The sequence below is a fragment of the Pyrus communis genome, chromosome 9 (genome assembly GCF_963583255.1).
Source record: "Pyrus communis chromosome 9, drPyrComm1.1, whole genome shotgun sequence".
NCBI lineage: Eukaryota > Viridiplantae > Streptophyta > Magnoliopsida > Rosales > Rosaceae > Pyrus > Pyrus communis.
The window spans coordinates 19,314,426-19,337,458 of NC_084811.1; positions in this window are offsets into that span (position 1 = coordinate 19,314,426).

Below are 23,033 nucleotides of genomic sequence, written 5' to 3' on the forward strand. Positions count from 1 at the left end.
AAAAAAGAAAAAAAAATGAAGAAGGGTTTGCGCAACGACGACAATAACCTGTGTCGCGCAAAAGGTCTTTGCACGACGACAACAACCTATGTCATGCACCTATCTTCGCGCGACAACGAGAGCTCGATATGTACGCAGATTACGCCATCGTCGCACAAATCCTGCTTTCACGACCTTTGCACAACGGTCTCCGCACGACGAAGTTTTCATTGGACTAATTCTCATGCAATTTTTTTTATCTTTGCGCGACGAACTATACTTCGTCGCGCAAACTGTAATTTGTTCTAGTGCAGGGAAGAAGCATATATAGCCTTGGATCATGTCAATAGTATGATCAAACCATTCCAGAAAGCGACTCTCTCCAAGGTTGAATCAAGAATCAAACTTTGCTCTAATATGAAGTTAAACAACGTATTTTAAAATTATAAATAAGAAACAACCCTAACTAAATAAAAAAAGTAAACATTAATTTCTTATATGGACACTTTATTACTCAGAAGGTAAGAAATAAAATACAATCGCAAATTTACTAATCTCGAAGACATAAATTAACAGTAGAAACAAAAATGGTGTGTATGGATTTCATTTGGACCGTGCTAAAACCAACCAAGAGGCCACAACCCATGGTTCTCAACCACGCACCCCCAGTCCAGTCATATGCCCTGCCCATTATTAAAAAAGAAAATGAAATAAAAAATAAAAAAAAATGTGGTTTCGTCCCTTACTAGTCGTTTTCTTTTTCGTTTTTTTCTTTTTGACTAGCCGTGTCGTGTTCTTTAATTTCCGAAATTAGCACCTTCAAAATGCTCGACCAATAAAATAATAAAGCACTTTGAAAATGCAAAGCACCTGCAGTGTATATAAACTAAAGTATTAGGTACCCAAAGGCACATGTGATCTACTCTTTTTCTCCAAAGTCCCCAAAGTCCACCAAGCCAACATCTTCATATAAACACCTTCTAACCCCCACCCCCTCCCCACCTCTTTCTCCCTGCAGCTTCCTACTTTTCATGGCTGGCCTTCAATACAACTTCTTTCCCACTGACTTCCTCTACCCTCGTACTTCTCAGTTGCGGGCCTTAGAGCCAACTAACAAAGCTACTGTCCTTCCCCTCAAAACCACCAAAACCGATCATGTAGCCGATGACCTCGAGCAGCTCAAGATTCAACACCGTGGAGTTCAAGTTGTCAAGATTTCAAAATCTCCTCCTTCCATGCATGGTTGAATATGAAGGACTCACCCGGTTTGTGAATGCTGACACTCTTAGGGTTTCTGACGCTTGTGAAGATCAAGATCATGAACTTGAGGATCTGGTTATTTATGGGGTTCAATTTTTTACCCCCGCTAATATTTATTACTTTGCTTCCATGTCAGCACCATGATGTATCACATACATAGTCTCGCTATGTATCGTCCACAACATATGTATGTTCAGATTATTGTTAATGTACGAAGATATTGGGCGATATGTGATGCATGTTTCTTATATCTTTTCGCTTATTTTACTCAGTAACTACAATCTAAGTAATTCAAACTTTGCAGATTTTAAGGCCTGCGTTTAGTTTCCACCAATATACCAAACAAGATATATATGTAATTTCTGCTATTGAGGATTGAAAGAGAATCTTTTGTTCCCCAAAACTTATATTGAAAAAATTATACTAAAGGTTAAATTGTAAGATATTTTGTTCTTGCACACTTGTTCATAGCAAGAAATAATTAAATTTCACCTAGCACCAAATGGTTGGTCAAGGCTAGGAGCACAAACAAATAATTGCAACCAAATATTTGATTGAGTTTTTAGGCATCTATTTCATGCTCACTTTTCTTTTCATTGAGGATTCAGCCAGATACAACAAAGTTTTTTTTGTAAAATTAAAACATATAACATATTAAGATTTATTCTTATCAATTATTTAATACTTCAAAATCTTAGTAATGAAATGTAAAACAAAGGGTATTTTGACACCTTCATGCAGCCAGCAGAAATGGAAAGTCAAGGCTTTCGATTATGAGAATGGCTACAATTACGAACAATATATTCGAGAAAGGGGGTAACAAAGAACCTCCCATTTGATCAAATTTTAAAAATAAAAAGGTAAGCTAACAATCTCTCTTTAAACTGTATCACGTATAATCAAGTAACTTAAATGACGAAAAAATAAAAAATATATTTTTGAATCTAACACTATTGAACTTAGCAGTTTTTAATATTATTCGACGACTAACTCATCGCATTATTCATAGAAAATAAAAAGAATAAACATATATATAATTTATGTGGGCATCGTGCAGCCGTCCAAATTAGCGGTGAAAATTGGTGTAGGCAGGGGTCATTGCTGGACCACATGTGGAAATAATTTAAAACATGGGGGAGTGATGTAATACAGAATAAAATAGGGTTTTGTGGTGCTTTCATGATCCTCGCCGGATGCTTTTTGTGGGAATCTCTGAGATCAAGTAATCATGTATGTTCATTATATATCGTACTATTATAAATTATTTAAAATTGAATATAAATAGTACCTAACGAAAAATGATCGTACAATGTACGATGAACAGACATGATTGCTTGATCCCTGAGATCCTCACAAAAGGGATTCGGCAAGGATCCTAATCCCTTTCACTATTCCAAAACAAAATATTTTCCAGGAGGATCCTCGCCGGATCCTCTTTGTGAGGATATAGGGATCTTTCAATCACACTCGTTCATCATATATCGTATATTTAGAAATCATTGTAAATTTTTTATTTAAAATTGAATGTAAACAGTATCTGACGAAAACTGACCGTATGATATACGATAAACAAATGTGATTGGAGGATTCCCGAAATCCTCACAAAGAGAATCCGGCGAGAATCCTCTCTCAAATATTTGCATATGTGTTTCTGTCTCATTTCATTAAAAAAAATGAATTTCTGTTCAAAGTTGAAAGTTTAAACTTTCCAATTTATTTGACTTGCCCTAGAGAACACAGCATAGACCAATGTGCCATGGCGTGCAGTCCACGGTGTCCGTTTGGCATCGGCACCTACCCGAAATATGCGAATATGCCGTTGAGAGAGAACTCAAACAGTCTGCATGCACCATGCCAAAGAGTCTTCTTTCCTCTTCTTTTAAATTGTTAGTACTAGCATACGCCCAATTATTTTCTCTAGACATTAATGTCTAAGAAAAGTTGTGATTATTTACTGTTGGATCTTAATTTAACAATACATGATCTTTAACTATTGTTATTCAATATGATCTTCTGTTGATGAATTATGATTAAACAGTGCATGGTCACGATTTACTTAGACCCTAAAGTTTAGAAAAACGGGACTCCTAGCATGCTAAACACTTTGCTCTTAGGTCATCCTGCATGCCTTAAAATATATGTTTGTTTACATATTTGATATATGTTTGTTTAATTATTTAATATCGAGTCATGATGCATGCTTTGAAATATATATATATATATATATATATATGTTTGTTTTCTTTTTAGTGCCAAAACAGAATCTGTACTTCTTTTAAATAATGGAAATTGATGTACGAATCTCATCACGAGTTTTTCATTTTGTAATGTCAACTCATCACAACCTATTCCGGCACACCAAATTAGATGGAGGGCTAAGGGAAGGTAACTGTGCATCTTTATATGCATATTCTTATTTATCAATTATATGCATATATTTATTGATGAAGCATATAAGATAGAACCGTACGTATCCCCATTAATTTATCAATTCACAAGAGACTTCTTTCATGAAGTAAACTTCCAACAGCAGAAAACTAAAGAATAACTGTTTTCACCGAAATACCAGTCAACTGAAGGAAAAGAAAATTTTCCAATTACAATTAATTAGAAAAAAAGTTTCGGTTAAGTAGTATTTCGGTGAAAACAATCGGGAGGTCATCTTCGAAAGAGGAATAACAAGATTACAGTTCAAGTGGGTTGAGAAACTTTTTCTTAATTGTTTGGACAGATTTTGCAAACAATCGGGAGGACTAAACCATGAAACTCTAAAAATTAAAGTATAAAAACCCAACTATTGTATTGAAACTTTGATTAGACGACCCCAAGATGTTCAAAGATTCAATCATTCCAAGAAAGCATCTAGGTCCTCCAAGGAATCCAATCTGATTTTGAACAATATTAATCAAGTTAAGTAAAGGGTAAATTACATTTTACCACTTCAGGTTTGAGGTCTATTACAATCTTATACAACATCTTCAAGACATTTCACTTTCATACATCAAATACTATTTTATTTCAATATAACACATCTGTTACATTTTCCATTCATTGATCCGTTAAGAGCTGACGTGGCTGTCAAATTTGTGCCACGTGACAAAAAAAAAAAAAAAACATTTATGAATTTAAAATATAATAATTTACTCTATTTATAAAAATAAAAAATAATAATAAAAAAAATTAAAAAAAACAAACTAGAAACCCATTCCCCTTCCCCTTCCCCGCAACCCCCCAAACCAAACCCTAAATCTCATGTCTTCTCCGATCCACTCTTCCCTCTTCACCTCCCTCACCCACTTCGCCTTCCCTACCCAAGCTACCCCTTCTTCCGTCACCAACCCCGTCCATCAACCCCCGGATCCTCTCTACCTTCACCTTCGACAACACACTACAGCCATCACGAAGCCTCGATCTTCAACAATCCCTGAGTTCAACAACACATTAAAGCCCCACGAAGCCCCGAAATCAACAACTTTGCTCCAGCCCCATGTTTTTCTTCTACAATCCGAGGTGAACACGACCTTCGCGGTTTTTGGATCTGAAGTTGCCAGCGAGAAAACTTTCGTTGTTCACCAGCCGACGATGAACATGAACCCATAAACCCAGAAAAAGCAATTGTTCTTATGTTAGGAACATCCCAGAAAATTTCCAAAAGAGATTTCAATAAATGTAACCTCTTTTACTTTTTCTATTAGGGTTGGGTGCAAGTTGATCTGGGGAGAGAGAAGGGAGGAAAGGTGAAGAGAGTGGAGGAGAGGGAGAAGTGGCTTGAGGAGGTGAAGAGGGAAGAGTGGATCAAAGAAGACATAAGATTTAGGGCTTGGGTTGGGGGGTTGGGGGGTTACGGGGGTTGCGGGGAAGGGGAATGGGTTTCAAGTTTCTTTTCTTTTCTTTTTTTAATCAAGTAAATTATTATATTTTAAATTCATAAAAAAAAATAAAAATTAATTGCCATGTAGCACAAATTTGACAACCACATCAGCAAAAATGTGGCAGTCGCATCAGCTCTTAACAGATCAATGGATGGAAAATGTAACAGATGTATTATATTGAAATAAAATAGTACTTGAGGTATGAAAGTGAAATGTTTTGAAGATGTTGTATAAGGTTACAATAGACCTCAAACTTAAGGTGGTAAAGTGCAATTTACCCTAAGTTATAAAACCATGATTTATTTAGTAAAAAAAGTAAAGCTTTGGTTTCACTTTTACTCCTTCAATAAACAAATGGCTCAACATTTAACACTCATTTTCTTTATCTAGCCATTTTTGTAAAGGAAAACTAATGAAAAGAGCTTGAAAACTTTGAGTTTTAATGATAAGGACAAAATACAAGGTAAAGTGAATAGTACCATGATTGACTTTTTAGTGTAAAAATGTGGTTTTTTTTTTGTTAAAGTGAACAGTACCGTGGGCTTTTCGTTAAAACTTCATTTTTGTAATGCTTTCAGATCTGGCTATGGCTCTCCAAGGAAGTGAGATAGTAGTTTCAGCAAATTTTAGGTTTGTTATTTCTTCTGCATGAATATTTTGTTGTTATTTTTTTTTTTTCCGAACAAATGATATTATTTACACTAAAGGTTAAGAGAATGAGCTAAACCTCATAATGAGCTAGTAATAATGTAGTTCAAATTTGCATTTGACAAGAATTGAACCTACGACTTCTCACTTATAAGTAAAAAGAATAGGACTAGACCGTAGTACTAAGTAGCCTTAAGAATAAATCCTTACGAATTTCAACCGTTAGATTAATCTAATGGTTTGCAATCAGTTTGTCTTTCACAGCACCTTAAAAAGTGGTCCTTAGGTGAGCATCACTTGTACATTCTTATTGTAATTAGTTTTCATTTTCCATTTTTCTGTTAGAGATAGATGGAAAAGATATATGAAGAAGGTGAAGAAATGTATATGGAGATAGATTTTGGACCCCCCATTGGAATCAACATTCCAAGCATTCCTCGTTGGATCAATGCTATATTACATATGTGTAGACTGGATGTTGATTCGGATCCTATTCGAATTTGATGTAATTGTCAAGACTTTTAATACGATTATCCGAAACATCTTATTTAATTTTCATATTATTTTGAAAACAAACTTATACCTTATTTTCTTCTTAGGGCAATATGAAAATTTCTAACTGAAAATAGTTCAGTATAATAAAAGAACAAAGTACTAATGATAAATTCATGTTTTTCCAGGTCTTGAAATAGATCTAATAAGGATTGGTTCGATCTTAATCTGATGCTTATCGAAAATGGATCTACAAGTCAGATATGATGATCTGACTATGAAAATCGGATTTGGATATCAATCAAGGTTGATCTAGTTTGAATTCGATTCGTTTATAGGTCTGCATATGTGTTATCATCATGGCAATTTTATTTTCTTGAGTAGTCAAGTATAGTAAAGCAGGGTAGATAATCCAAGTTCATTTTTCTAATTCAAAACAATATTTGTCATGATCCACATATAATCAAATTTATTTGTAATCAGATTATCAGATTCGGATCTTGTGAAGAATACTTGGGTTGAAAGTCTTGATCGATCCATATCGAATTTGGATCAAATCTGGATTAAAATCTGATCCATTAACAAGTCTAGTCTAGTGGTATTCCTTTCTTGTAAGTGAGAGATTTAGGATTGACTTATATGAAGGGCGAGTTTGACATTAAATTATTGTTACATGTCTATTATAGCTCAACCCTAATCTTTTAGACCTTGATGTATAAAATGGTTGTATAACATATCTAAAAAGAATTCATTTAAAAAGACCAACAGATTCCCTAAAGTAATCCAAGTAAATACCGTTATACAAGATTAAGACCGTTAAGATAACGAGTATGATACGAAAACGATACAAATATGACCTATTTATCAGATTGTTAAGAATACTCGCAAGGACATATAAGAAGTCTCCTCTTATTGCTAATTGATTTTAGATGAATCCTCAAATTTCATCATAACAACTACTAGAGTGTAAGTCATTCAGTACAACGGTTTTATAGTATCCCTCTTTGCTTAGAAATGAGAGATCTTAGGTTTGAATCTTGTGGAAGGCGAATTTGATACCAAATTAGGTTGCCCATTTAGTGACTTAGCCGAACTCTCCCTCCCTCTAATGTTAAATAAAAAAATAAAAATAAAAACCTAGAGTGTATTGGGCACGTGTTAGCATGTACTCTCTAGTAATTTGGAAAACTTTTCCCTCTTAGTTTGGGTTTTATTTCTCTTTGAGGTTGACGGAAATATATAGGAGAGAAGGGATGGATAAAGAGATGATGTGAATGTGTAAAAAGTACCAAAGTCATCAAACAAACTCTTAATTTTGCGATTCGAGCAATATGTAAGAGTGCACAATACTTTGTTGTAGTATTACTAATTTTATTTTGTGCTTTTGGTTTGTTTTGAAGAGCTGTCGAGAGATACTGTCAGAATTTTTTGCAATTGAAATTGCGCTTTGGAGCTACTATGGTATGATATGTAAATATACATATATATTCTTTTATTTTTAATTTTTTGGCTTGACGTGTAATGATCGGGACCATTGATTTTTAAAGTCCTATTTCAAGAATCATTCCTACAAAAATCAGCCAAATGAAACATTGTTTTGCCACTTATTGAGAGGGTTATGGAAGAAGTTCACAAGTATGATGAATGGATTGAGTGAATCTCATTTATTGTACTCTCCGATCAATTTGAGTAATCAATTTTGCTTTTGTAGACATCGAAATTTCGGTGAAATAAATGTTGACCAATAATTAAAATTTCAACGCTCATGTGTCACATAAATTTTACATGTAGCGTGTGACTCAACGAAAAATCGAAATAAATTGGAAAAGTCATCAAATAGGACACGTGTCAATACCTGGCAGAAATGATTTATTTCATCTGATTATTTAAATCCAAAAATCAAGTTTTGGAATTCTATAAATAGGAAGCCAAGGCATTCAAAAAAAGAAAGAAAGAAAGAAAGAAAGGAAGAAAAGAAAGAAAGGAATTTACATTACACCAAAACTTTGAAGCTTTGAAACTCTAAAGCTCTCAAGCAAATCTCGAAGGACCAAGAAAGCTATCTTCGTTCTTCGTCAAATCTGAAGAGAAGTGTTCATCATTCATCATCCGTTCATCCTAAGATCAAGCCCCAACGGCCCTTTGGATCAACAACCTCAACAAATCCACACATCCAATCGTTTCTTCAAGATTAAGCCCAAAAGCCCTTGAAGATCCGTTCATCCATCAACCTTCAAGATCAAGCCCAAAAAGCCCTTGAAGAAATCCATACACCCAGCCTTCAAGATCAAGCCCAAAAGCCCTCGAAGATCCGTTCATCAACTGTTCATCCCTAGATCAAGCCCCGACGGCCCTTTGGATCAACAGCTCATCCACAAACCTACACCCTACGAAGATAGAATCAGAGGATCAAATTACAAAGAGATTGTAACCCCAAAATCATTAAACACAAAAATATATATTTTGTACACGTATTCTTGTTTCTTGTTTCAGGAATTTTTCGTGATTACAAATTTGGCACGCCCGATGGGACATCTCTACCTCTCATCTCTATCCTCCAATCATCGAAAAACGCAAATGGCATCAAGAAAGGATCAAGCTGTTCCTGCAATCAAAGCAAAGAACAAGAACATCATCGCCGCAAGTGGTGATATTTCGGGCATCATAACCCGAAGTAAGGCAAGAGCTCTTTTTGCCGCGGCTTCCGCCCCTGCATTAACTCTGTCAAAGGAACAAGAGCACCTGAGGTACGAGCCTGTGATCACCCTAGCCTCGCTAAAGGCATCAAAGGGGGAAAGCCCGAGGAAATACTCAGAGTCCCTACTCTCCGACGCTGATTCGAGCGGCAGTACAACCATGCAAGTCATGATCACTGGAGCAACTTCAATCGAGGAGCAGCTAGCTCAGAAAGAAGTCGACGAAGAAGAGGAGCCACCAGCGGAGAAAGTTGAAGAGAAGCCGAAGCTAGACCAAGCAACGGCATTCATGGGATCTCTCTCTATCCAGCAGCTACAGGAGATGATCGCAAGCACTATCAAGACACAGTACGAAGGAAGCTCGCATGACTCCGTACTGTACTCAAAGCCTTACTCCAAGAAGATTGATGCTTTGAAGATGCCAAGGGGTTATCAGCCCCCAAAATTCATGCAGTTCGATGGAAAAGGCAACCTATAAGCAACATGTCGCCCATTTCATTGAAACTTGCAACAATGCTGGGACAGAGGGAGACTACCTCGTCAAACAGTTCGTGCGTTCGCTGAAAAGTAACGCTTTTGACTGGTACACTGACCTCGAACCTGAGTCTATCAACAGTTGGGACCAGCTAGAAAGGGAATTCCTCAACCGTTTCTACAGCACTCGTCGTACTGTAAGCATGCTAGAGGTGACCAGTACAAAACAGTGGAGAGATGAACCTGTCGTTGACTACATAAATAGATGGTGCTCCTTAAGTCTGGATTGCAAAGATCGGCTTTCTGAAACCTCTGCCATTGAGATGTGCGTTCAAGGCATGCACTGGGGGTTACATTACATCCTCCAAGGCATAAAACCAAGAACATTCGAAGAGCTAGCAACTCGTTCCCACGACATGGAGCTGAGTATCGCTAATCACGGGAAAAAGGAGCCGATTACTAACTTCAATAAGGATAAAGTATTCGCCCCAAATGTAGACAAGACCGGGAAGAAGCCCGCTAAGGAAGCTTTCACCGTCAACACTACCCCCATCAAGACCTCCTCAGCGCCCATCAAGACCTCCTCAGCGCCCATCAAGATCTCCTCCAAGAAGAAAGCGAAGGAGATAAAGACAAGTGAGCCTCCTCGCACCCAAGACAGATACAAGAGCACCTTGAGAGAGTTGGAACAGAAAACGTACCCTTTTCCTGACTCTGACATGGCTGCCATGTTAGATGACTTGCTAGAAAAAAAGGTGATTGAGCTACCCGAATGCAAGCGTCCTGAAGAAATGAATCGCACAAACGATCCTAGGTACTGCAAGTACCATCGTATTGTGAGCCATCCTGTTGGCAAGTGCTTCGTTCTTAAAGAAATCATCATGAAGCTAGCACAACAAGGGCAAATTGAGCTCGACCTTGAGGACACGGCCGCAACGCATACCACTACAATTGCGTTTGGATCGTTTAATCCTGTGCCTCTCCAAACGACACCTGACCGTTCCCGTGAATGCTTAAGTTGCACGGCACCTCCTACACAACCATCACTGGAGAGAAGCGACCAAGATGCACATGCTGATGATGAAGAATGATGGATATTGGTAACCTACAAAAAGACAAGGAAACCAAGACCACAAGTCATACAGCCAAAGGTGGAACAAAGAAGAAGTCACCACGGCCGCAACAATGCGAAGCCTAAAAGAAACATAAAGCATAATAAAACAACATATGCTAGGGAACCTATGGAGCAGGAGCCACGCATTCCCGTTTCCTTGCGTGAGTACTTCCCGAATGACTTTTTCCAACAGTGCACTACCGTGGCCTGTCACATGGTTGAAGTAGAAATAGAAGAGCCCTCAAAAGGCAAAGCTATCGCCACTGAGGTAGAAAAGACCCTTACACCTGGAGAAGGTCTACCAACACACTTTAGCATCGAGGAAGCGCTACCATTGCCAAAAAAGATGCGAAGAGCACTAGCAGCAGTCTTGGCAGGTCCCGACGACCACGAAGTGCAAGAAAGTAACGACGAAGGCTCGAAGCTTCAGCCAAATGAATGTGCCACATGTTGTGCCACCCATGACGTAATTAACTTCACTGACGAAGACCTACTGTTGGGATCAAAGCCTCACAACCATCCTCTCTTCGTCTCCGGGTACATAAGGGAATACAAAGTCAACCGCATGCTTGTGGATGGTGGGTCGGCCATAAACATCATGCCAAAATCAACAATGACCATAATCGGCATCAAGGTGAATGAACTATCCCTGAGCCGTCTGCTGATCCAGGGTTTTAACCAAGGAGGACAAAGGGCGATGGGCATGATCCAAGTAGAGATGACCATGGGTGAGCTCAAATCAAGCACGATATTCCACGTGATTGATGCAAGAACTTCCTACAGCTTGCTCTTAGGAAGACCTTGGATCCATGCAAATAGGGTAGTGTCGTCCACCCTGCACCAATGCGTAAAGTTTTACCGAGAAGGAGTGAAGGTGATTCAAGGTGACACCAAGCCATTCACCGAAGCCGAATCACACTTTGCAGATGCCAAGTTCTACATGGATGAAGAGACGGTACCCGAAGCCCTTCCGGAAGAGATCAAATCCACGGGCAGAGCAGCACCTAAAAAGCAGGAGTGGCAAGCCATGCCTAAAAAGCAAAAAAAGCAGGCCGTGCCATCTTCAAGCAAAGACGATGACGAGTTTGCTAAACCTGCAACAACCAAAGGGAGTAGGATGCCGTCAGAAGGACCAAACGCACCCATATTCCGGCATATCCCGATGTCAAGAAGAAAGAATGGTCAATCTTCATTCGAAACTAGAAAAGCCGACACACAGTGGCACACGGATAACGTGAAGTTGCTCAAGACGAATGCAGTTTTGCCTCTGACATAGCTAGGGGGTGCTAAGGCCGCAAGACTACCACAAGGCTTCATAAAAGCTCTACCAAAGAAGGTGGAATCAAGCTTTCTTCCAACCAAGAGGACCGAGGAAGGTTTCGACCCGAACGCCTACAAACTCATGTCAAAGGCCGGGTACGACTTCGCTTCTTCTGCGGTGGCTGGAAAGAAGGTTTCAAACACTGTCAATGACGAAGAACGTAACCTCACCAAAACTCAAAAGAAGTTGAAGGAGCATGGTTACGGAGTTGACAACAACAAAGCCGGACTTGGTTTCACACCAAATGCACCTGTGATGATTTCAAACCAAGCGAAAAACATTAGCACTCAATATGTCAGCATGAGCATTGAACAAGACCAAGAAGAGCCTAAACCCTCCCCTCGGACGTCGGTCTTCGATAGGATGAGCCATTCAAGCTCCAGAACTTCAGTGCTTAATCGCATTGGTGGTTAAGACCGAACCTCTGTCTTCAAGAGGCTTAACGTGCCGACATCCTAAAGCTCTGTTTTTGAAAGGTTGTTAAAGCTTAAGAAACAAAGCAACACAGTTATCTCTCCTCTGCGACGATCAGCTTCAGAAAGATTTGAAGATAATGAGAAGCCTTTTGGAAAGAGGAAGACAACACCAAAGGGAGAAAAGCTCGATGGGTTAGGAGAAAAAGACGACGTTCGAAGCTTGATTCCTTCAAGGATGAAGCGCCAAGCAATCCTAGAGGTTGACACAAAAGGACCACTGAAGGTAAGGAGGCGCATCATCGTCCACACTGGCAAATTTTCATGCCAACAAACCCAAGAGAACGGCACTGAAGATGAAATCCCTAAGAAAGATGTCACTTCTGGCTCTTTCGACTCAAAGTCTTCACCTCGACTGTTGGGGGCATGCCCCAAGTCAAGTGAAATTGAAGGATGGACTCATGTCACTCCGAAGAAACTGCACGAGAAACATATGTCTTCTCCACAAGTTCACCAATCGGAAAGGGGGCAAAGCAGCTACCGTCAACCTTCAAAGCTACATGAAAATGTTGAGGATGATGAAATTACAACACAAAGATCGTTCATGCGGGATCTTTTCTTCCTCGAAGACGTCTTCAATTACTCGATCAAGGCTCCTTACTATGAAGATTGTGAGGAATGCATTTCGAAGATCGCTTCGAAGAAATTGGACAAGCAGCAACCATCTTGTCCACAAGTTTATCAATCAGAAAAGAGGGAAAGCAGCTTTCGCCAACCTCCAGAACAATGTGAAAGTGTTGGAGATAATGAAATTTCGACACAAAGATCGTCCATCCCCATCACAATGTGCGACCTCTTCCCAGAAGACTTCTTCAATTACTCGGTCAAGGCTCCTTCCTATGAAGATTGCGAGGAACGCCTCTCCCAGAACACCAGACAATCCTTATGCCAACAAGCTCGAGAAGACAGCACTGAAGAGGAGATCCAAGATGTTTTCCACATCACGGTTCAAGAAGGTGAAGAAGACGAAATCCCCGAGGAAGATGTCACTGCTGCACCACCACAGCTCGAAGATGAGGGGCAAGCCACGGTCGATGATCTCAAGGAACTCAACTTAGGTACAAGCAAGGAACCAAAACTTATCTTCGTAAGTGCATTATTAAGTACAGATGAGATAGAGGAGTATTATCAGCTGTTGTTAGAGTACAAAGACGTCTTTGCCTGGACTTACAAAGAAATGCCCGGCCTGGACCCTATCATCGCTGTTCATCATCTTGCGGTCAGGCCTGGAACACGACCGATAAAGCAAACTCAAAGACGCTATCGATCTGAGCTTATCCCACAAATCGAGGTCGAGATCGACAAGTTAATCGAAGCAGGCTTTATTCGAGAAGTGCAATACCCTAAGTGGATCTCCAACATCGTCATTGTCCTTAAGAAATCAGGACAAATACGTGTTTGCGTAGACTTCCGGGACCTCAACGATGCTTGCCCAAAGGATGACTTCCCCTTGCCAATCATTGAAATCATGGTGGATGCAACCACTGGCCATGAGGCATTATCATTCATGGATGGCTCTTCTGGGTACAATCAAATTCACATGGCCCTCGAAGACGAGGAACTAACAGCCTTTCGTACTCCAAAAGGTATCTACTGCTACAAGGTGATGCTCTTTGGTCTAAAAAACGCTGGAGCTACGTATCAACGCGCAATGCAGAAAATCTTCAATGACATGCTACACAAAAACGTAGAATGTTACGTAGATGATGTGGTGGTTAAGACGAAGAACAGATCAGACCACTTCAAGGATCTATGAATAGTGTTCGAAAGGCTGCGAAAATACAACCTCAAGATGAACCCGTTAAAGTGTGCGTTTGGCGTCACCTCTGGAAAATTCCTCGGCTTCATCGTCAAGCACCGTGGTATTGAAGTAGACCAATCAAAGATCAAGGCCATTCAAAGCATGCCCGAGCCAAGAAACCTGCATGAGCTGAAAAGTCTACAAGGACGGCTAGCCTTCATCAGACGTTTCATCTCCAACCTCGCAGGGCGTTGTCAACCGTTTAGTCACCTTATGAAGAAAAATGTTCCATTCGTATGGGACAAAGCATGCCATAATGCTTTTGAAAGCATAAAGAAATATTTGTCAAGTCCACCTGTCCTGGGGGCACCTGTGCCCGGGAAACCACTCATATTGTATATTGCTGCTCAGGAAAGTTCAATCGGAGCACTCTTGGCGCAAAAGAATGAATCCCAAAAAGAAGGAGCACTTTACTACCTCAGTCGAACTCTCACCGGCGCTGAGTTGAACTATTCCCCAATAGAAAAGATGTGCCTCGCTTTGGTGTTTGCCATTCAAAAACTCAGACATTACATGCATGTTTACACCATCCACTTGGTTGCTAAAGCCGACCCTGTCAAATACGTTATGACTAAGCCAGTCTTGACAGGGCGACTCGCTAAATGGGCTTTGCTTCTTAATCAATATGAGATCATCTACGTCCCAGCTAAAGCCGTCAAGGGACAAGCGCTAGCAGACTTCCTTGCCGATCATCCAATCCCGGCTGATTGGAAAATCTCAGACGACTTGCCTGACGAGGAGGTGTTCTACATCGACATCTTCCCGACATGGACGATGTTCTTCGACGGATCCGCACGAGCAGATGGAGCGGGGGCAGGAGTAGTATTCATGTCGCCACAAAGGCAAATACTCCCTTACTCCTTCCAACTGAATGAGCTATGCTCCAACAATGTTGCTGAGTACCAAGCATTGATCATCGGGCTCCAAATGGCGATCAACATGGAAATCACAACTCTTGAGGTATATGACGATTCCAAGCTCATAATCAATCAACTCTTAACTGAATATGAGGTGAGGAAAGATGATCTCGTCCCATACTTCCGGCTAGCGACCCAACTGCTACAAAAGTTTGAAGCTGTGACACTAGAACATGTGCCAAGAAAGGAAAATCAAATGGCAGACGCTCTCGCCAATCTAGCCTCGAGTATGACACTAGGAAAAGATGAAGTTGCAGACGTGCCAGTTTGCCAAAAATGGGTGATTCCGCTCGTTAATGAAATGTCACTAGATGATACAAATGTCATCTCAGTACTTCTAGTCGATGCTGAAGAGTGGAGACAGCCGCTGATCGACTACTTAGAGCACGGAAAGCTTCCAGATGATCTTAGACACCGTTCCGAAATACGTCGACGAGCACCTCGCTTCCTTTACTACAAAGGAACACTCTACCGATGCTCTTTTGAAGGAGTGCTCCTGAGATGCCTAGGTAAGGAAGAAGTTAATCAAGCCATGGAAGAAGCACATTCAGGTGTGTGTGGGGCACATCAGTCTGGACCAAAGCTACATTTCCGGCTTAAAAGGATAGGTTACTACTGGCCGAGCATGGTGAAGGACTGCCTGGAACACGCCAAAAGGTGCCAAGCCTGCCAATTCCACGCCAACTTCATACATCAACCGCTTGAACTATTACACCCTACAGTTGCTTCATGGCCGTTCGACGCATGGGGATTGGACGTTGTAGGACCAATTACGCCAAAGTCATCTGCAGGGGAAGCTTACATCCTAGCTGCAACAGATTACTTCTCCAAGTAGGCTGAAGCCATACCTTTAAGGGAAGTAAAAAAGGAAACTGTTGTTCGTTTCATCAAGGAGCATATCATCCACCGATATGGGGTGCCTCGCTACATTATCACTGACAACGGAAAGCAGTTCTCCAACCGACTCGTGGACGAGCTTTGCGACAAATACAAGTTCAAGTAGCACAAGTCTTCCATGTATCATGCTCCGGCCAACGGCCTCGCGGAAGCATTCAACAAGACGCTGTGCAACCTCCTGAAAAAGGTAATCGGCTGAACAAAGAGAGACTGGCATGAAAGAATAAGTGAAGCACTTTGGGCATATAGGACTACACATAAGACTCCTACCCAAGCTACACCTTATTCTTTCGTATATGGCGTAGAAGCTGTTCTACCGCTCGAAAGTCAAATTCCCTCACTAAGGATGGCTATACAAGAAGGCTTGACTGATGAAGAAAATGCAAAGTTGCGCCTTCAGGAGTTGGAAGCACTGGATGAGAGAAGGCTCGAAGCTCAACAACACTTGGAATGCTACCAAGCACGGTTATCCAAGGCATTCAACAAGAAAGTCCGCCCAAGGTCTTTCCAAGCCGGAGATCTCGTGCTGGCATTGCGTAGGCCTATCATTATAACTCATAAGACAAAAAGCAAGTTCACATCAAAGTGGGATGGACCCTACGTAATACAAGAGATCTACACCAATGGCGCCTACTTAATCATGGCAGAAGACGGGTTAAAGATCGGCCCCATCAACGGCAGATTTTTGAAGCGCCACTACCCCTAAAGCAAATGCACCACGCTCCTGGCCCGCAAGAGCATAAACTGTGTACGGCAAAATCATCAAAAAAAAAAAAAAACCATCACTCATTTGAACTACGTTATTACTTGATCTCTTCTTTGGAAGAGTACGTAGGCAACTTGAAACTTCAAAACTTCAAGTACAGTCACATCAAAATAAATAAATAAATTTTTTATTAAAGAAAGTCAATTTTATTACAAAAAAAAAAAAAAAAAAAAAAAGTGCATATGTTACTATGTATTAGAAAAAATATATATATTCTCTATCAAAAAAAAAAAAAAAGTACATACGTTGTTATGTGTTAAAAATAAATAAATAAATAAATGTATAAATGATAGAGTGGGTCTTTCTACACTTAAAATCCGTGCTGAATCATGGAAAACATAAGTCGAGATCCTCAAAAAGAGGAGCCCAAATGCAAGGCCCATCCCTTCTCAAACACACATTGTTTTGAGCTTGCTGTACAAGGAGCTCTGCTTCCTCCCCCCAGGCTCAGGCCCGGCCCTCAAAGCCCAATCCGCGTTTTCTGCTTCATCCACGCCATCGCAAGAACCCTCACCACCGAATTCATTCTCCACAGAACCTTCGATGTGCCTTCTACCCAATTGATCAGGGACTGTCTGATTCAGACCACCTTCGAGGAAGCAGAAATTCGAAGACGCCGTCGCCGCCCTGAATTCGCTGCTCCGCGACCACTACTCCTCCGCCTCTCCGTCCCTCCGGAAACTGTTCTACGGCGTCGTTTGCAGAGTCGCCACCGTGTTGAAGGGACTGAAAGCAACTGGTTATCCACATTTTATGGAGCAATTAGCATCTGGTGCAATAGCTGTTGAATCAAGAGTGCAGGTGGATGGCAAAGTTGTGACAAGTCGTGGACCTGGTACTACCATGGAGTTTACTGTTGCACTGGTCGAGCAATTGTATGGGAAAGAAAAAGCTGATGAAGTTTCTGGGCCACTGGTGATGCGGTCCAACCATAGGGATGAATATGTCATAACTGAGCTAAACCCAGTTGAGTGGACTGCCAGTGATTCCCCTAAAATTCTTGTACCCAAAGCTGTTGCACAGAAGGTGTTTGATAAAGAGGTAGTCCTCTCCACTCCCTGCCATTTCACCGCCCAGCCGATGACGGAGGAAGAGCACAAGCTTTTCTTGCTTGGATTGCAGAAAGTAGGGAAAGGAGATTGGAGAGAGATCTCAAGAAACTTCGTGAAGACTCGCACCCCGACTCAGGTTGCTAGCCACGCACATAAGTACTTTCTGCGCCGGAACAACCACAATCGCCGGCGCCGCAGATCTAGCCTCTTTGACATCACCACCAATTCACACCGACCCCACAAACCTGGTCCTTGAGCTTGCTCATTCCTCTTCTCAGCTTCTCAATCCCCAGCTTCCTGAAACTCGAGTCCACCGTCCCCTTCCTCTTCACCGCAGTCCAATGCTCGCGTTGGGACGTGGACGAAGGGTCACGGAAAGAAAGACACAGTCGAGCTTGCCACTCATCTGCAATCCGAGATGCAAATGTGGTTTCTGCAGTTTGTTGAGAAGGCGCTGGATGCCGGTTTTCGTGTGTTTGGAGAGTGCACTGCTAATGGCGGTAAACTGCCAATCGACTGTGGCTCCATTGCAGCTGTTCTTTCGCAGTTGAAGCGAGTGAACGAGTGGCTGGATCGAGCCGTCTCGAAAAGGAATGAACTGAAACAGGGTTACAAAAAAAAAATTGTCGACATTAGAGAAGAAATTCTGCGCAAGAGAAGAGCGGGGAAATTGCCAGGCGACACAACTTCTGTCTTAAAATCTTGGTGGCAATCGCATTCCAAGTGGCCTTACCCGACAGAGGAAGACAAGGCCAGATTGGTGCAGAAGGTGTTGAAAACCAACGTGGCGTCCCTCTGTGAACTTAACATGCTCAAGAACCTTACTGGGTCTGCAATGGCTGGAGCTCTCGGTGGCTTCAATGCACATGCCAGCAACAGCATCCACTAACTACCTCCAAGCTCGACTCAAGCTATCTTCGTTCTTCGTCCATGCTCTCCATTCTGCCCATCTACCCCAGTAAGATCTTCATGCTGCTGTATGGGCAGTTTGTCTCTCTCTAAGGTTGAGCAGCGCGGCCTTCTCCCTTCGATCATCGACCTCTGCCATGGCTGCTGCCTCTGAATGTGATCAACAAAACCAAAGTTTGTCAACTCACACCCAAAGACCTCATCCATCTTCTTGCCTCTGCTGCTGCATTTGAATTGGAGAAGAACTTCAACGACCGCTTTCAAACAACTAGCCGATCGTGAAGCTCGACGCTTTGCACTACCTCTGAGCACGGACACCCCTTCCTCCTCCGTCTTCTCTCGAACTCGGCCTGGGTTTTCACCCACAAACCTAGCCTTGCAGAGCACCATATATATATAAAAAAATATAATAATAATAAATAAATAAATAAATAAATAAAATAAAATAAATAAATAAAATAAATAAATAAACAAAATAATAATAAAGAAGAAAAGTATTAATGGTGCCAGGCGCACCGAGAGCAATTGTACAGAAAGAAAAAAAAAAAAAAAAAAAAAAAAAGATGATGCATGCTACTATTAGCAAGTCAAAAGAAAAAGGAAAAGGGGAAACAATGATGATATTGGGAAACAATGATGAAGGTAAAAAAAAAAAATAAAAAAATAAAAAAATAATAATAATAAAAAGGGGACACGCCAGTCTGGAAAGAAAAAGAAAAGGTGGAATCTTGGTGGATCAGCACCACCGAAAGCAAAGAAAAGAAAAAAAATAATAATAATAAAATAAAATAAAAAGGAATGATGATGGATGGCATCAAGTGAAAAAAAAAAAAAAAAAAAAAACATCTTGATGATATATATGTTTTATCTATATTTAGCACAATACACTGAATAAAATAAAGTATGTCCATTGATCTCCGAGAAATTACAAGTGCGTACAAAAAAAAAAAAAAAAAAAAAAAAGATGGAGCTTTCACAAAGGATGTTCACGTGAAGCCCCATTACTTAGCAAAACTCTAGGAGCGGGAAGCATCAGAGCGGGAGGCATCGAAGCAGGTGGCATCGAAGATAGATCATTCGAGGCCTCAATACTTGGTGGAACGCTGGATGACCCAGGAAAAAGGTGCCTCTGGAGATAAGCCGCAAACCTTTGACGGTCACTTTGAATCCGACCTTCAGATTCTTGCAGCTCATCAAGCTTCCTCTTCATGCCTGTCGAATAGTTATTTGCAAGCACGTGCAAACTTCTATTCTCGTACTTAAGCTGTTTGATCTCTTGCTTGAGATTTTCCACCTCTGCCATCAACGATTCAACTTGACGGGAGCGAGCAAGTAGGCGTTGGCCCATGTTGGACACAGAGCCCGCACACTGAACGCTGAGAGCTAGGGACTCTTGAACGGCCAACTCATCGGACCGTCCTGAAAGCAGCCTACTATCTTTAGGAGTGAGGAGGTTCCTAGCTACTATCGTAGCTGTTGTTGCATCCGTCATCATGGAGTCTTCACCTGTAAGAGGACCATTAGAAGATAAGAAAGACGGGCACCATACCTTAGCCTGACGCGGCGCAACTAGATCGCTGCTGAGACTCAAATCTAAGCAAAGGTTAGATGGGTTAGCCATTTTTCAAAGGTGTTCAAAGAGAAGGGTGGATGGAGTTAAATCTCAAAGGGCCGGAGACGATTTTCAAGAATGGGCAATCTTCAAAGTGTGCATGTTAGAGGTGATCGATACCTCTATAAAAAGCCAAGGCGACACGACCACCGATTCAAAAAACCGGAATTTCCTGCGTAAAGTTCGGCGACGCTCTCTCGGCTTTTCAGAAAACGCATTCAACTTTGTCAAAAGATCTCTGACAAAGTTGAAAACACGTGGAGGTCATCATCGCAACTACACACTTTTGCCGACAAGCGTGAAGTTCGGCGACGCTTTCTCTGCTTTTCAGAAAACGCGTGCAACTTTGTCAAAAGATCTCTGACAGAGCCGCATCCGCACTACTCCTTGCCGTTCAGAAATCGAAGAGGCGTTTCTTCATAAATCAAAGAGGCGCTAGCTCAGAAATCAAAGAGGCGTTCGTTCAGAAATCGAAGAGTCATCACTCTGATTTGCTGGATCAAAGCTTTTGTCGACAATGGTAAAAGAACAGTACCACCACTTGCTATCCCTATATATGTCGACCTTCATCTTTTATGGCAAGACAGACCTGCAAAAAAAAAAAAAAATGCCCAACTCTTCCTCACCTCTGAGGGCGCACTCCCAGCAAAGCCTCTCGAAATACTCAATTTTTTCTTCTTCCCCGAAGAAGACACCAGATGCCTGGAGTACAGATGAGGCAGGAGGAAACGGTAGATCGAAGCATGTGGAGACAAGCACAACAAATATATGTGCTGATTCATTCGCTGCTTCTTCAAAAGCAAAAGTATCTCATATCATCAAGGGCGAAAGCAAAGGTATCTCATATCATGCTTTTTCCCTGTCTTTTCCTTTGCCCTTGTTCTCACCTGCCAAGACAAGGACAGAGAAAGCAATATGTCGGAACCTCCACTCAAACTTGCACTGCCACCAAGAAGTGATGGTCCATTCAAATGCAAGGTTTGCATTCCACTCCTGCATCAGAGGACAAATACTACAAGAGAAGATGCTAAACTTGCATAAGGAAATACCACTTCTGCAAAGGGAGCAAGTAAGGCAAGTGAAAATGATACATCGAAGCATGTGGAGACAAGCACAACAAATATATGTGCTGATTCATTCGCTGCTTCTTCGAAAGCAAAGGTATCTCATATCATGCTCTTTCCCTGTTTTTTTCTTTGTCCTTGTTCTTACTCGCATGGCAAAGTGAAAGAAGCAATCAGCCGGCACTTGGAGTCAGTCTTCCGATCTGGAACCGACTGCCTGGAATCTATTCCCTGGTTGCTTACCTAGCGTTGCTCTCGAGTAGTCATCTTCAACGGTTGATACACTTCCAGAGAAGGGACTACTTCTGCAAATGGGAGCAAGTAAGGCAAGTGAAAATGATACATTGAAGCATGTGGAGACAAGCAACAACTGCATATGCTGAGCTATCCTCTAACCCTCTTCAATACGAATTGGAGAGATTGAACAAAGAAACAGAAAAAAGGAGTAAGCTCAGACCTTCGGGGGAGACCAAAAGAATCCTGCTGCCCAGTTCAAGAGTAGCACAAAGGAAAATCAACGATTGGAGGAAACCAAAAGAATCCTCCAGCCCAGTTCAAGATTAAGCCTGTGGAAAATCAACGATTGGAGGAAACCAGAAAATCTTCCAGTCGAACTCAAGATCAAGCCTCGATGGCCCTTGAAGAAATTTCCAGCCCAATTCAAGATCAAGCCCCGACGGCCCTTGGGTTGACATCTACATTAAGGGACTTCAAAACGCATCTTCTACACGTGACAAGCACATGTCTACGACGCACCTTGAAGTGGGGGCATTTGTAGACATCGAAATTTCGGTGAAATAAATGTTGACCAATAATTAAAATTTCAATGCTCACGTGTCACATAAATTTTACATGTAGCGTGTGACTCAACGAAAAATCGAAATAAATTGGAAAAGTCATCAAATAGGACACGTGTCAATACCTGGCAGAAATGATTTATTTCATCTGATTATTTAAATCCAAAAATCAAGTTTTGGAATTCTATAAATAGGAAGCCAAGGCATTCAAAAAAAGAAAGAAAGAAAGAAAGAAAGGAAGAAAAGAAAGAAAGGAATTTACATTACACCAAAACTTTGAAGCTTTGAAACTCTAAAGCTCTCAAGCAAATCTCGAAGGACCAAGAAAGCTATCTTCGTTCTTCGTCAAATCTGAAGAGAAGTGTTCATCATTCATCATCCGTTCATCCTAAGATCAAGCCCCAACGGCCATTTAGATCAACAACCTCAACAAATCCACACATCCAATCGTTTCTTTAAGATTAAGCCCAAAAGCCCTTGAAGATCCGCTCATCCATCAACCTTCAAGATCAAGCCCAAAAAGCCCTTGAAGAAATCCATACACCCAGCCTTCAAGATCAAGCCCAAAAGCCCTCGAAGATCCGTTCATCAACTGTTCATCCCTAGATCAAGCCCCGACGGCCCTTTGGATCAACAGCTCATCCACAAACCTACACCCTACGAAGATAGAATCAGAGGACCAAATTGCAAAGAGATTGTAACCCCAAAATCATTAAACACAAAAATATATATTTTGTACACGTATTCTTGTTTCTTGTTTCAGGAATTTTCCGTGTTTATAGTTTTGTTTTCGTTTTTTCTTTTTCTTTTTTTTTTTTTTTTTTGGTTCTTGAGAGGGTCTTCTTGGGTAAATCCAATTAAATTAAACAATCAGTTGAGTTTCTTCAGT